This window comes from Paralichthys olivaceus, chromosome 11 (assembly GCF_024713975.1).
Source record: "Paralichthys olivaceus isolate ysfri-2021 chromosome 11, ASM2471397v2, whole genome shotgun sequence".
Lineage (NCBI taxonomy): Eukaryota > Metazoa > Chordata > Actinopteri > Pleuronectiformes > Paralichthyidae > Paralichthys > Paralichthys olivaceus.
Genome location: NC_091103.1, coordinates 3,197,159 through 3,212,045, shown reverse-complemented (window position 1 = coordinate 3,212,045; position 14,887 = coordinate 3,197,159). Strand labels below are relative to the sequence as shown.

At 40.9% G+C, this 14,887-nt stretch overlaps 1 long non-coding RNA gene across 1 annotated transcript in view; it reads left to right on the top strand.

Moving 5' to 3' along the window:
* LOC138412046 (uncharacterized) overlaps positions 1-8,050 on the top strand; it is a 29,944-nt gene extending 21,894 nt beyond the window's left edge. Inside the window, exons 2-4 of the long non-coding RNA XR_011244569.1 lie at positions 1,651-1,741; positions 7,434-7,553; positions 7,675-8,050. This is a non-coding gene — a long non-coding RNA (uncharacterized lncRNA). The remainder of the gene's footprint in view (positions 1-1,650; positions 1,742-7,433; positions 7,554-7,674) is intronic.
* The last annotated feature ends 6,837 nt before the right edge of the window (positions 8,051-14,887 follow it).

Genomic DNA, 14,887 nt, shown 5'->3' with positions numbered 1-14,887 from the left:
CATTTTTAACAAATTTGCCAAAACTAACAAGACCGAGGACAAGAGGACAGAGCAAGAGCTCAAAATGATTTTTCTATCAGTTGTTCTTTATTTAACTGTCGACAACTGAGAGGGAAAGAAATCATCAATACTCCAAGTTCTTTGTTAAAGCGGCCCAAAGGTTCTAGTTGTGTGTGACAAGGACCGAGCGAGTGTTCACAACAGAAAACAAGAGGAAACAGTTTCATGAGTAGCCCTTCAAAATTGCACAGTGCTGTTGTTGTCCTCCCTCCATAGTTAAACTTTTGCTCACTTACATAACGATGAATAGTCGGGCAAAGTCCAAAGGGTCGGTGCAGGGGGAATATACTGTTGTTAATTTGACCTTTATCCTCATCAAGTTAAAAAATTCATGATCGCAAAACTGAGGCGCTGGAGTGATTTATAAATATATTACACTTTTTATTCACATTGAGTTTCATACAGTGTATACTTCATAATTAAGTGGATACCTTAGAATAGGTGTATTGATTCTGCATCATCTGTTTATTTTTGTAATAACTGTTCTTCCAAAAGATCCATGATTTATTCTTATATATACAATATTTATAAATACAGTAGTAATGATAATAACACTAATCATAAGAATTATTAATAATAATGTGCTAATAAAAGAAATAAGAAATTGGAATTGCAAAATACTTCCCAACAGCAATGGGGTGAATTGTAAAATAAAACCTTCAGAACCATGTTTTTACCTTTCAGAGAGAAGAAACCTTTTAAAAACAATACTGAGAGTCTACAGACATGCAGGCTAGAAGCTAGCTAGCTCTGTGAGGCTATTCTTCAGCACAAATCCATTGTTTTGAGCTAAATGCTAACACAAGTATACAATGTTTACCATGATTAGCATCAAAGATTAGCCTATTAGCATGCTTACATTGGCAATTGTCTGTAAACATGATGTACAGCTGGGTCTGAACGTGGGTCTGATGATAGTTCTTGGTAACACTCTGTGGTTGACTTGCAATGTATGAAAAAATAACACAAGTCAATCATTCAAACTTAAATATAAACCACACACGTGAACAGTAATAAAGTAAATTCAGTTTCATTCAAAAAAACAAAAACAAACGTTGTCTGTAAAATCTTCATTGCACATTAACCAGGTAGGATGAACACAAACTTTCTAACTTCACTCTGCACCACAGACTGTTTGAGGAGGACTCACTAATGATAAGGAATAAATCTGAAGTAGCTCCAGAGCATCAATACAGGACAAGAGAACAGAACATCATGAACAGGCTCTGCACAAGTAAATAATAAAAAGACCAATGTCTGTTTCTGTTCTACTGCTGGCTCACCGTTATACTGTTAGGGGTTACTGTGACACTTGAAAATAACACAGCCATCCATGTTATTAGCTCAATTCACTTTATTATAATAGAAATCCAGATTTTCTCTTTAAAAACAAATTCTAGTGCATCGTTGGATCATTTACATTTCAAGAGTACCGTACGCACTCTGCACACACTTAAAGAAAAATGGTCTTGTCTTTTAATTCGACCAAAACACAGGGAGACACAGGCACAGGACTTTTTCTCTGATGGGTGTTGAAAGATTCAAAGCATTCATTCATTGATTTTTTTCCTCCTCTAATTCTGTGGACAGCTGGAGCCTCAGTCTGAAGAGTTCTCATTTGCAATCGATCAGCGTTGCGATAGCTCATCCCCGTTGACCTCTTCGACAGAAGAATACCGAGGTGAGGCAGCATCTCTTCCACAACAACAGCTTGACCTGAACGCGAGGAGGAAGAGATACAACTCTAATTTATTCTTGATGCAATGCTGGTTACGTGGTCTTCCTGTTGTTTCAGTGTGAATGATCATTGAATGATAAACATTGACTAAGGACGGGGCTGATTTTATGAGCATAATTACAGTGGAAAAATTCACTTTCTTTCTTTGGACGAGCCGAACCCGACAAACCAAATGGAAGGATTGTGAATGTTTGTGGCCAAATTTGAAAACAAATCAACGGCTGCAACTGCATGGGTTAATATAAAGCTTGGAGGATGGCATGCTCCTTCACTGTGAAGTAATGAAGTCAGGGCGAAATCATCGCTGGCCAATATCAAAATATCCACGTTGAGAAGTTTCAATACCTAAAATGTTCGCGTTCCTAAACGTTGAGGGTCTAAATGGAGATTATCAGGTGGCTGCTGAGATCACAGCGGAAACACAACATCATGCTGATAAACAGGAGTAATTTAGAACAAGCTCTGTTAGAATATTGTTGTTGGCGGATGACTAATGATCTTCCTCCACATTCCAACATACTGCCCCCTTTATTAATGGACTTTATTGCTTCTCCTGAATTCCCAACATTAATTCTGTTCACTTTAAAAGCCTGCAAAATACTCTGTGACAGTAAGGAGCTCCTGTGTGAATGACCTGCTGAATAAACATGAGTTTTAGCCTTGAGAGAAAGGACATTGATTGTGGCACATTTAATGGACCTTGTGAATAAGACTTTAGGTTTTTAAGTTTCAGGACAACGTGGAGGTGAGAGAGCACCTTCGCCTGCACCAGAGGTTCAATCAGCAGCAGAGAGCTGTGAGCTGATTGTTCCTCTGGTTTAAAAGGCAGCGACTGAGCTGACACTTGAGACTTCACGGAGACAGAGCATGAGACACAGCCGCAAATCTAGATGTCCAGCGGAAAGTGCTGGGCCCCTCAAGTTGACTAAGTTTAGGTTTGTTTTATAAAATCAAGCTGAAACCCGAATGGTTCGTCTCTGGCTGCTGTGGTGAGAGCCCCGTGGCAGGAGCACAACTATCATTGGTTCTCATTGGGGTGTTTTTAGTCAAACCATGGGACAGAAACCACAAAATAAGTCTTAAGGTTGTACACAATATTTCAAACATTAATATAACTGATAACAAATATTTTTAATGTCAGTTTACCCACTATTTTCACCCTCTTATTGCAAACAGTGTTTGGTGGAGAACAGGTGGAGCCCAGTGGGTGTTCTGGGCTCTTTTGCTAAATTAAAGGTGGCTGCTGCAGCAAAAAAAAAACAAGACCAGAAGAGCAATGAGGGCATCAGTAAATCAGTAAAGTTGTGGGACAGATATTATTTTAAAGAAATCTATCGTAGCTGCATGTGAATGGAATGAAAATAGTATTTTTCTTGTGAGGGATTTGAAAAAATGTTACTGACTAGAAACCGTGTGAATAAATAAATCAATAGGTAAACATTGGTATACAAGATGAACTCTCAATGACCCCAATGGGACATGAATACAGCGGCCATGATGTAAATACTGTGTCTTTGAAACGCTCACATTATAAGTGCCTTTGATGGAAGAGGTTGTAACCACACCTGGAGTATGTGATGTTAGATGGATTGTGGGTAAACAACGGGCCGTGTGGGTAATGGCCTCTGTTCTGGACAGCAGGCTGAGCAGATGGATGGTGAGACAGGACAGACATGCAGAGGGTCAGATGGTCAAACACCCCGCTGTTCCACCGTGTCGCACACACACAAAGTGTGAACCTCCCCACAGTTTCCATCCTGCGACATTATACCACACAACATTACCTCCGCACAAATATCAGTAATGTTGCATGTTTCAGTGATTTAGTTGAAACTACATATAACTCTACGCTGCTAACCACTTTCCAAAAGATGCTACAGTGGTTTAGATTTGTTTTTGTTTTACAAACTTTCAGAGAGCCACTGTTTTCCAGTTATTCCACCTCAGTGTGAAGATCAACATGTGCTGATTTGGGGCACAACAGCCAAGAAGAAAGGAAGAACAAAGGAGAACACAGAGAAAGATTGTAGAGCAGGAGTCAAACCGTGATAGTATGTGTAAAGCATCTTTTTGATTTTTGATTTTTTTTTTAACTCTCTCTTTAGAAAATTCAAGATACTGAGGTGTGCAAATGAAAATAATTAGCATTTGAGGTTGGCTGTGCCACAAACCTGCTGGAGCTACTGAACAAATCACACACACATATATTAAATACTATTTTTTAAAGTGCTCTCCTGAATTTAATAGATTTTATTCTGTATAGAAAATTCATACCACATCAGTGCAGAATAACGATGGGAACCACTAACAGTGCCCTGATATCTGCCCAAACTTCAAAGTAGTCAAAATACAAATTTACCATACAACTGTAGATCTAATAGAGGATCGAAAGCCGCAGATGAAAGATCCCTAAATGATTAATGAATTGAGAACTTGTGTTGAGTGTAGCGCTGGTGAACTGACTGCTATGTTTGATATAATGCTCTGCATATGCAGTCAGCTAATGTTTTAAAGTGATAGTTGATATTCCAGGTTTAATAACAACCTGCCAATCACACTATTTCTGAACATTTAGGACTAAAACTGAAACTTCTCACAAGACCACGTTTGCAATATTGATCCTGTGCTTTTGATCTGTCTTCCACGAGAAAGAAAAAAAAAAACTAAATGCATGCATGCACCGTGTCTGTCATACATTTTTTGACATTTTTTTATGTTTTAATATTAAAAAATCTCTTTTGCGGGACCTAGTCCGACTTAAGATTCTCCACAGCTCCACTGAAAAACTGAATGAGACACCGTGTTGCTGTTTATGATCTGGGACACTGAAATCACCATCTGCCGGTAGTGAAGGTTAATTCTCTCCGGGCACATGGTGTGGGGGTGTGCCGCTGAGGCCCCAGCAGTCCACGTCCCTCAGCTGCGGATGTAAAGTGACTCTTCGTTTTCAAAATCACCCCTCTGCTGTGCAGCAGGGGAGAAAATGCAGCGTCAGGGCATTTCCACCGCCACTGTCCCTGACATCAGAGATCCTGGAAGCAGTTAGAAAAAGGATGTTTCTGCAGCGTTAAATGTCCTCGTCGTCCTCTGATGGAGTGACTCTGACAGCTTGAATAATAAACGAGGACACATGCTCAGGCTGATGTTTGTGGTTTGGGGATATATATATATATTTTTTAACCAATCAATCCAATATCTCCAGTTGTTGGAGTAGTGGTATAAACTAGAATTTTAAAAAGCACTTCAACTCCATTTGCTGTGAAAAACAGTGGGAGCTGGACTGTGTCACATTGTTCAGGTTGACATCTGCTGCTTGTGACCACCTTCTGCCTGCATTTTACCAAACATCTGAGCAGCTTCACAACATAATGCCCAGTGTGAAGGACTGAGACTTTATTTCCGCAGCAGCCTGACAAACACGGACTGCTGTTCACGCAGCAGTGCTAATTAAATCACTCCTCCGCCCGCACAGCGGCGGGACCAGCTGGTCATCTCACTGTCATAACAGTCATGGTGACTGATCACCTTGTCTGTATTGTGATTTATTGTTATTGTACGTTTACAGCACAGTGAGGTTTTGCATCATCTGATTGTGGCTGTGGGAGTAAACTCATACAGCCTGGATGATGTCATATTGTTTGATGCCGTTCAAAATGTGTGTTCGTACTATTTCTTTATCAAAAACTTTACGTATTATCATTACGACGTTCATCACATCAGTCATATTATTGCTAAACTAAATGCTATGATAAAAAGTTTAGCATAATGAATTTTTTTTTTATTCATTATGAGTGGAATTTCCTTTTTTCATCCTGCTGTCTTGGATAAAAATCTGGAAAAAGATCAAATAATATTTGAGCAAAGTGGATCCAGCAAACTTGCAGCTGACTTTACTTTTGCCACAAAGAAAGAAAAATGTCCACAAAGAAAAATGTCCAACAAAAACTCTTTATCTAAGAATCCAAAGTCACGACACGTCATCCCCTTCCTGAACAAAACAATCATCACTGGCCTCAGATACCAGCGTAGAACACAACACAGGTATTCAATTACAAGCGCCGCTGACCCTGTTGTCTTTGCTAACAGTTGCTGTGCAGTTAAATTCTGCATTTCACAACGATTCAACAGTTTACACATGTAGGAGCTGCTCAATAATGTTTAAATTCCAGCATGGATTCGGAGTTGAAGATATTCGACGTACGTTCCTATCGCTCTTGCTGACAATCAGCTTTCTGTGTGACTTGGCTGCCGGAATAGATCGTCAGGCAGAAAATCCAGGACATAAGCTTGGTTTGTGAAAAGGTCAGGCCGAACCAGGCAGCGCTCCCAAAGACTTGAGTGCTACTCCGTTGCTATTTACCTGGCATTCATTGCTGGCGATGTATTCTGAGTCATACATCCTTTAAATATCAAGCACCTCGTGTAAATATTCATGATGACTGGCCATACCAACAGGACAAGAGTCTGCTCAGGAACATTTAATGAATACCCGAAGACTCATGAATAATGAACAACTCGTCCCCCTGCTGCTTCAGTTCAGGGAGAGAGTGTGCAGGCGGCAGCGGTGGCGGTGGTGGCCAGTGTCATGTGGCCATGATAATGCGTGGCTCCAGTGGCCGTGTCAGAGAGACCGCTCCGACCTGAGGAGTCGTCTCCACACTCTGCCCCTGCTGCGTTAATGGCTCTGTTTAACCGCTCTCCTCTGCACAGGAATTGCTGGAGGATTAGCTGCTTCATTCTCCCTCTGTGGCTCTATTGTTGCCTGGTTTAATGGCCGCTCTTTGCCTGTCAGATAGATGTGGGCTCGCTGAGAGGGGACAGGATTACCTTTGCTTCAGGAAGATGTTTGCGGATAAAAGCTCAGTCTGCTCACTCCCCTTGCTTTGTCTGTGTGTACAGTGGGTGGTTAAACTCATTGTCTGGATCGGACTCGTCTGCGTGTAATGAAAGTTTGCTTGATAAATGTTATATGAAGTTTTGTTATCTGAATGCAGACATGTTATATCCTGGTCTGTCTTTGGGGATGGTGAGACAGCTTCAGACGGACAAAGTGTTCATCGACATGTGTCTCATATGATCCCATCTCAAGTGGACAGCTCTGAGTACATGTGTGAATGCCCCAGTGCTAAATCAAAACTTTAAAAAACGATTCCAATGCTAATACAGCAAATCACCCATCTATCACTGACTGGCTAAACCAATATATTGTTGTCTTTGAAAACAGACATGAGGAGAATGTTTAGGAACCACATGGCTCTGATCTGATCTGATCTCTGATTTAACTCCTGGTTTGCTCATAATACTCAAGTTTCTGACCAGATATCTTTTTAAAACTGTGGTATTCCCAACAGCCAGAGCTGTATTTTGTGTTTTATGCTAAAAAAAAACCAGATATTTTTTAATTTATCATGATCACATGCTAGATTAAAATGATTTTTAATTGTTGCCCACAAAGCAGAGGAAGGGTACAAAAAACTGAGATGTCATAAAGAAATGTCAGTGAAGGGAAACTGTGGAAGTTGAGACAAACTATGGAAAACTTTCAGATAAATAAGGGAACAGCATTTTATTAAAAACAACACTTTTTAACTGTATGAGAGGTGGAAATGTTTTTTTTTTTTGTTTTGTGGCGCAGGAAATATCTCTGTGAAGTGATCTGCAGGGAAGAGTGGGCGAAAAATCCTCAAACAAGAATATAAAAAGTCTCTTAGCCGGCTGTTAAGTGTTCGCCAGCTGCGTCTTCCGACTTGCTGAGGTGGGTATACGTTCTGGCAATTTTTTTTTTTTTTTGACTTCATGAGAACAGAAACAAAACCAACAGCGTGTGTTTATTCTCACTGCAGTAAGTCAATAACAAATGGTGTTCCATTCAAAAGGAAACGGGCGTCAACAACTGGAGGCGGCATGCGTGCCTTGAGCTGCTACTCTGTCAGAAAGACATCCTCCCACTAAACTCAGAGGGAAATATCTTCTTTTTTTTTTCTCCATTACATTTAGTTGACAGTTGTACTTACTCTTTACTTTTCCAACAAACACGCTCATCCATTACATCGAGACCACAGTGTTGGAACTGCAGGGGAACCAGTGCACCAGCATCCTCTGAAACTTCTTGAATTCAAACCGGCTCAACTTTAGCAGCATCTGAAAAACACATCGGCACGGACACCAGCAGACCCTCCAGCATAATTGTTAATCTGAGTTCTTTTAGGCACAGCATCCATTTCAACACTAACTTGATGTTGTGACACATCGTGCCAAATAAAATGTTTATAACAAGTCGCTTAAAATGAAATGAAAAATGTTGTTGGAAAAGTCGATGACGAAAAAACATTTTCTGAGTGGATCATCCGTCACTTTGTACTTTTACAAACAGTTTCAAATCAGCGAAATCAATGAATGCTGTGATTCATCACTGCTCTGGGTAAGATTGTGTTTACACTGGGCTGATAAACAACGTAGTTAGGATTCTGGAAAGAAAACTACTGCATGGAGTTCAGGAGTAAACACCATTGACAGCTCCATTCTGAGGTCATTGATAAAAGAAACAAGTGTAAACGTATGTTGACCCATATACTGAATGTGGTGAGGGAATTTTACAGCTTCTGGATTAATAGATGAGCCGTTTGTCTCTGAGTGAAGAGTAGAGTCTCCTAGACGCTTGGATTCATCCTCAAGAAAGCATAGATATGACTTTCATGTCAAATGTTCTGAAGGGGAAAGATTTAACCATTATCGTATTCGTTTTAATGGAAGCTGACGTTGGGCGAGATGTGGGATAAACCCTGGACAGGTCGCAAATTCATCTTGGTTTAACAAGGGCATCCTTTGTCCGTAGAATGTAGAAACCTCAGAGAGCCACATGTGAGGGATGCCTCTCCTAGGACGGACAAAAGTGCAATGGATGCCACGTGTAATAGTACTCTGATGTACAGTATTTACAACACATCAATGTTTGTGTCAAAGTATTTGTACAAAAGAAAATGTCTGATAGAGATGAAGGGAGCAGCAGTGACGAATGAATTGAGGAGTTATCGTCAGCAGTGCTAGAATATGTGAGCAGGCGTATTGTAGTCTTGTTATAATCATAGTCCACGATCGGATGCCACCATGATCCACAATCCACAAAGATCCACGATGTGGCCGCAGCTGCAGTCCTGGATCTGCAAACGATGAAGCACAAGGAAGACGTCAAGTCCGCGATGTGTACTGATGAGACGTTAATGTGATGATGAAGAGGAGGAGGAGGAGAGAGAGGCTCCATGTGTCATCTCCTCCCTGACGCACTAGAGCTATGGCAGCATAGTTCAAGTGTGGGAGGAAGCTGGAGAAAACATGCAGAGAGAGGCAACAGTGCAAACCACCACCGCACCATCCTGCTCTGCTCTGGACACCAGTTTATTACTGATATCCATGATTCTATGGAGGGATCGGAAGTCAGGCCTGAATTTCACGGCACTCTTTTCAGTGTTGTGCAGTCATTGCCGCCCCTGCACTTCTCACAGGAGCCTCTCAGATTATACAGAGAGAAGCTGCGCCAGTCAATATTAATTTCCTTCACAATAAAATTCAGCCAGGAGTCTGAACGTGATTCACTCAGCTGAGGTGTTCTTCGTCTCTTTGTCCTCTCTGACAGCTTGACTGTGTTGAGTGACTGAACCACAAAGGATATTCTGATCAGAGTGATTTGAAATTCATGTTTGAAAAGGACATGAGTGGGTGGTGTTGTTATGAAGGCAACTCTCTGCAGCTCCTATCGACAAAACCTCTGCATTAGCAGATTCACTTGATGATATGGTCTGGATTTGTGTGTCCCTTTAAAGGGATAGTTCACTCATCATCTACTCGCCACTATGCTGATGGAGGGGCGGGTAAAGTGTCTTAACTACCGAAGACTTATCATCATATGTGTGATTGACATTTAACCCAGCAAGTCCACTGCTGACATCTGAGACTACAGGAAGATCCATGGTCCACTCGACGCTGACTTCATTTCTGCTTGTGGCTTCTCCTCTCAGGCCACCGTGAGTTTGACATTTAGGATTCAGAGAGCGAAATGTCCTGCAGCTATTGGACGGACACACACACACACACACACACACACACACACACACACACACACACACACACACACACACACACACACACACACACACACACACACACACACACACAATGGTGCTGACATTCTTTGCAAACTTTCAGAACTTTGACTGATGTTCAATTATCCTCAAAACAAACGACGTCCACATCAGCCTGTTGTACTTTGTGTAAATTAGCAACTGTCAGTGTCCTAAAAAACAAACTGAAGTGAGATGATGACACTGATGAAGTTTCATCTGCACAGAAATGACACAGATATAAAGATGTTCAGTAAAAGAACAGCGTTACTCAAACCTCTGTTAGATACTTGACTCTGACAGACGTATCTGGCCACTTGTTACTTCACCACGACTCCTACAGATCAAACACTGATGGCGGACGTCAACAGTTTGGTTTTGCATACAGTGAATGTTACAGTGGTTTGCATACATGGAAGCGTTTCAGCCATGTTTATTCAAAAACAAATGTCCGATGCACTAAACATGCTCCTCTTTTAATCTACTGCTGTCTACATGAGATATATTTGATAAACTTGTACACTCCACCCAAGACAAGTGAAATGCTGAGTCACCATGAGCCACCAAAACAGCCTCAATGCTTCTCAGCACTGATTCTCCAAGTGTCTGAACTCTGCCGGAGCGATGAACGCCATTCCTTCAAAACAAAACATTCAGCGTTTTGATGATGAACTTAGAGAGAGGTGTCGAACACGGTGGTCCCTCGGGAGACCACGAAGGCCATCGCATGTTTAACATCATTTCCATACTGTTCAAAACCAATCAGCGACGGGGGGACTGTCTTCCCATTTGTCACAAGTCTGTAAATATGAATTAAACCAGGGCAGCATGAATTTAGACTTTGCATTTCTTGTCTGGGCTCAGTTTTTATGCAGATGATCGAAAGCACACGGTGTAAGTATATTTAGAAGGTGTCGGAATCCACTTCTGGTAGTTTCACAGAGGAGGAAAAAAAAAGGATGCTGTACCAGGCACATTGCTCAAACAAACTGCAATGTACGTAATGGGTGTGTGTGTCTGAGGCAACGTGCCATAAACCAGTCATCTCCTGCACTTGGGTGGATTTTTATTATAAAGGCTAAATTACCATGTGTTAAGATGGAGCTTTTCTCTGCAGAGGAAACACTTTATCGCTGTGAGAAACAAGCAGAGTGAAACTCGTTCATGTATGTGCATATTATTATCTTGAGAAAGTGTCTCTTAAATAACATTGAAATACCGCACCACTGTTCAAAAGCACAATCACTTGTATATATAGCAGTACACCAACAACCATCCTGACACACGCTCTGCATTGATCTAATAAAAACACTTCACGCAGCTTTAATCAGGGTGTAGGAAACGTCCCTCACTCTTGTTGGAAGATGAACACGTTATTTTCTAATTCAAACATGATGTCACATTATTTCTTGCAGCGAGAAAAAATAACTTTCCCCCTTCATCCATTATTCAGTCTCACAGATCACAAACAGAATATCAGCATCTCAAAACAAAACAACTGCAACACTGAGACAGTTTTCGGTGCAGTGTGCACATGAGCAAATAGTGTCTGAACTAACTTGGTTGCGGAGCAGAGGGAGAGAGAGAGATTTGCCCACCTCTCGTCCGTGAGCAGGAGCACGGCTGAACTTTTACTATCTCTGCACGCAGTATGATAACCGTGCATTCACGAGGTTCTGTTGTCACGTAAAAGAACCAGAGTAAACTAGTTATGTCACTGCTTTTTTTATACCCACAGCATATGGTCAGAAATACAACCATGGTCAGATAAGATGTCGTTCCCCCGCCACCATAACTTTAAGGAGCTGCTGGTGCTGTCTATCATTGGTTCTGAAGGAAAACGCATTCAGCCCAACTGCAGCCACGACATCATTGCTTATCAAGACAAATAAACCCGTAGTGCAGAAGAGGCGTCTCGTGAGGAAGCAGTCAGGAGGCAAGAGAACTGACTCCACTCTACTCTGATCTGAAGGGGACGGATATATCTGTCAATGTGCTATTTGTTCTGAATCCTGTAAATATACTCGCTCTCACTTCTGGCTGCCTGAAAAGGGAGTGAACAAGAAAACTTCTGTGCAGAAGTTCTTATGTTGGAATTCTGCTGGAAAAAGTGCCAGACAAAGATAATGGTGTGTTTTACATTAGTTATGAAAAAAAAAAAGGAAATGGAAATGGACATTTAAGACCAATTGCTTTATGGGGAACATGATGGTCTTTGTTAAATATTGAAAAACTTAAATGGCTTTAGTTTCCATCACTCGCAACATAATGAGTGAAGTCTGGTTTGTATAGAAATATAGAGTTGTTAGAAAATGAGACATTCTTTACAGGTAACCACAGAATTACACACGGCAGGTTTTGATTTATGATTAATTTATTGTTTTGCATCTGCTGAGGCTGCAGATCAGAATCTGCTTCCAACAGCAGGAATCCATGAACCCAACCTGCCTTGTATCCGTCTAATAGCTACTTTCAGTGTGATTATGCTCCATCTGGTCCTTCAACGGATATTTTAGCGCGGGCCAGAGTGGTTGACTGACTCACTGATGTTGCCATGATTCCAGCAATGCTGCTCAGCAGTTAGAAACCGTCACGTGTTCAAACTGTATCCTGTATTATAAAAAAAAGAACAATTTGTAAATCGATGGGATGAAAACGTAGATGGTGCAAACAGGTGAATCCTCTCCTGTGGTCAGATTGTGAGGATTTAATATTTACTGCATGGTTGTACAAACCGACTGTCCCACTGCTTCAGTAGCAGCTCATGATTCAGTGTCACATTAATGAACACGTGTGAATGGATCTGGTTTTGCACCACAGGGTAATCTGACCATCTCTGATTGCAACAGAGGATGATGGTATGTAAATGAACATTAAGGCTGCGTTTGGAAATGTTTCCTGCCACGAGCAGCCTGAATTGCAAATTTTTAACAGATGAGCTTTCTCACTAATTAGAACATCTTCAAATGATCGGCTGTTCACTCAGAACACTGTCTCAGCAATGATCCCACCGATATGCATTCGATGACAAACTGAAACGTGTTAACGTCTTCTTGCCGGCCACATGCTGTGAAGAAGAAGGCTTTTCACTCTCTGATGTCACCACCTGATTTTGCAGCTTTCTTTGACTGTCTGTGCAAGAGCTTCAAGCTGCTTTATTAGAGCTGTCATCATATTTGTACATCATTTTTCAAAATCAGATCAGATGCATTAAAGTAATATTCTTCTGAATATAGCAATAAGTACTCTGTCTGTCTGTCTGTCCGCTTTTTTTCTCTGTTTCAGATAGATGAAGTCATTTCACAAAGAAGTATTTTGGGATGTGACTGACACTGTGACAATGGAGAGGAAATTAAGCCATATATATAAGCAGCATTGGGGGTGGGGGGCGTCTAAGCAGAGAGAAAGACACAAAGAGAGAGAGAACCCCTGAAGCCCCAGAAACTGTTCTGCTGCTTCCTATTCTCAAAGACAGAAACTAATGGTCTTATATTCTCTGGCTTTCATCATAACTCAAAACCATTTAAAAAAAAACTGAGAAAAAATGAGAGAAAGGAGAAACAGACCATTATATTATAGACTATAGATTATTATAGATTACTATAATAATAATAATAATAATAATAATTATATAAATACAGATCTATATATTAAATAATGTGGAACTTTTGGGGGAAAATAAATATGTGCAGATTGCAAAGCCAGTTTATTTGCAAAGTAATTTGGTAATTAGCAGGTTCTTTCTCTGTTCTGCTACATTTCCTGGTGCCATTACCACCCAGGCAGGTGGCAACAATTTGCATTTGCAGAGTGTATAAATATCGAATGGTCCTGAAAATAATTTATCACCAAATGGTATTTAAAGTTGGATCTGACGTCATAAAAATCCATAAACTGTTTCACTATCAGCTGTAATCAATGTAATTGTTTGTTTGTAAAAATCAAATCAAATCTAAACCATATTATGCACAAGATGATTTTATTTACTGTGCATCTGATCCCTCTGGAAGATAGTGTTTGTTCTTTGTTGGTGGGTTTTAAAGGTTGAAGGTTTTATATACCACATTTTATGATACAGTGGCAACTATTTTCTACAAGTGAAGATATTCTGGAGTAACAGCATCCTGAGCGAAGAGAAAAGTCCCACTCCCTGTTTGTGTTTTGATCCGAGCTTCTCTGTTCTTTGTTTTGTTAGTCGGTCCAGCAGCATGTTGATGTTAGAGTCTCTCCCTGAAAAGACAACGACCCTCCCCAGACTGAAAAGTTCAGGTGAAAGCATTTTTCCAGAACTTCTGTCAACAAGCAAAACACATTCTCCAGCCAAAAAGACTCAGAGAAGAGAAATACTGCTCTTTTCAAGGGGGAGAAACACAATGAGATGCCGAAGGCTCCAGCCTGAAACCTTAATGCATAAATAACTTGATGGGTAAATAACGACACACGTCTGCTGCTCAGTGACGCACTGACGGGAGCGTAACGTGCATCATATTGGTAATCTTGCATGAACAACCTTGCTATCGCACAGCGCTGCTATCACACAACAGTACAATTTGGAGAACGTTGCTATTGCACAATGCTGTGGCTGTTTTTTTATTCAGCTTTAATTTAAACTCATCGTGCGTTTGGAGGGGTGGGGTCAGGGTCGGCCGCTTTCACTGGGGTTTGCAACACTTTGCTTACAAGACAAACAGAAGGGGATTGTGGGAGGGGGGAGGCTGGATGTGCTGCTGATGAAGCGTTATTTTTCTTGCTGGTGCTCTAGTGCAACATTCAGTGAAACCATTTCCTAAAAACGTAAAATGCTTCAAACCTAAAAAGAGGCGTTGTTGGTTTTACTGTATGTGTGTGAACAGAGATGCTCTATTGTGAAATCCAGTGGCGGTAGATATTATATAAATAAGATATTTAGTTATTTTATCATGTGAATACACTGCGTTCGTTTGTGCTCATTTGGATGACAGACCTGCGTGTG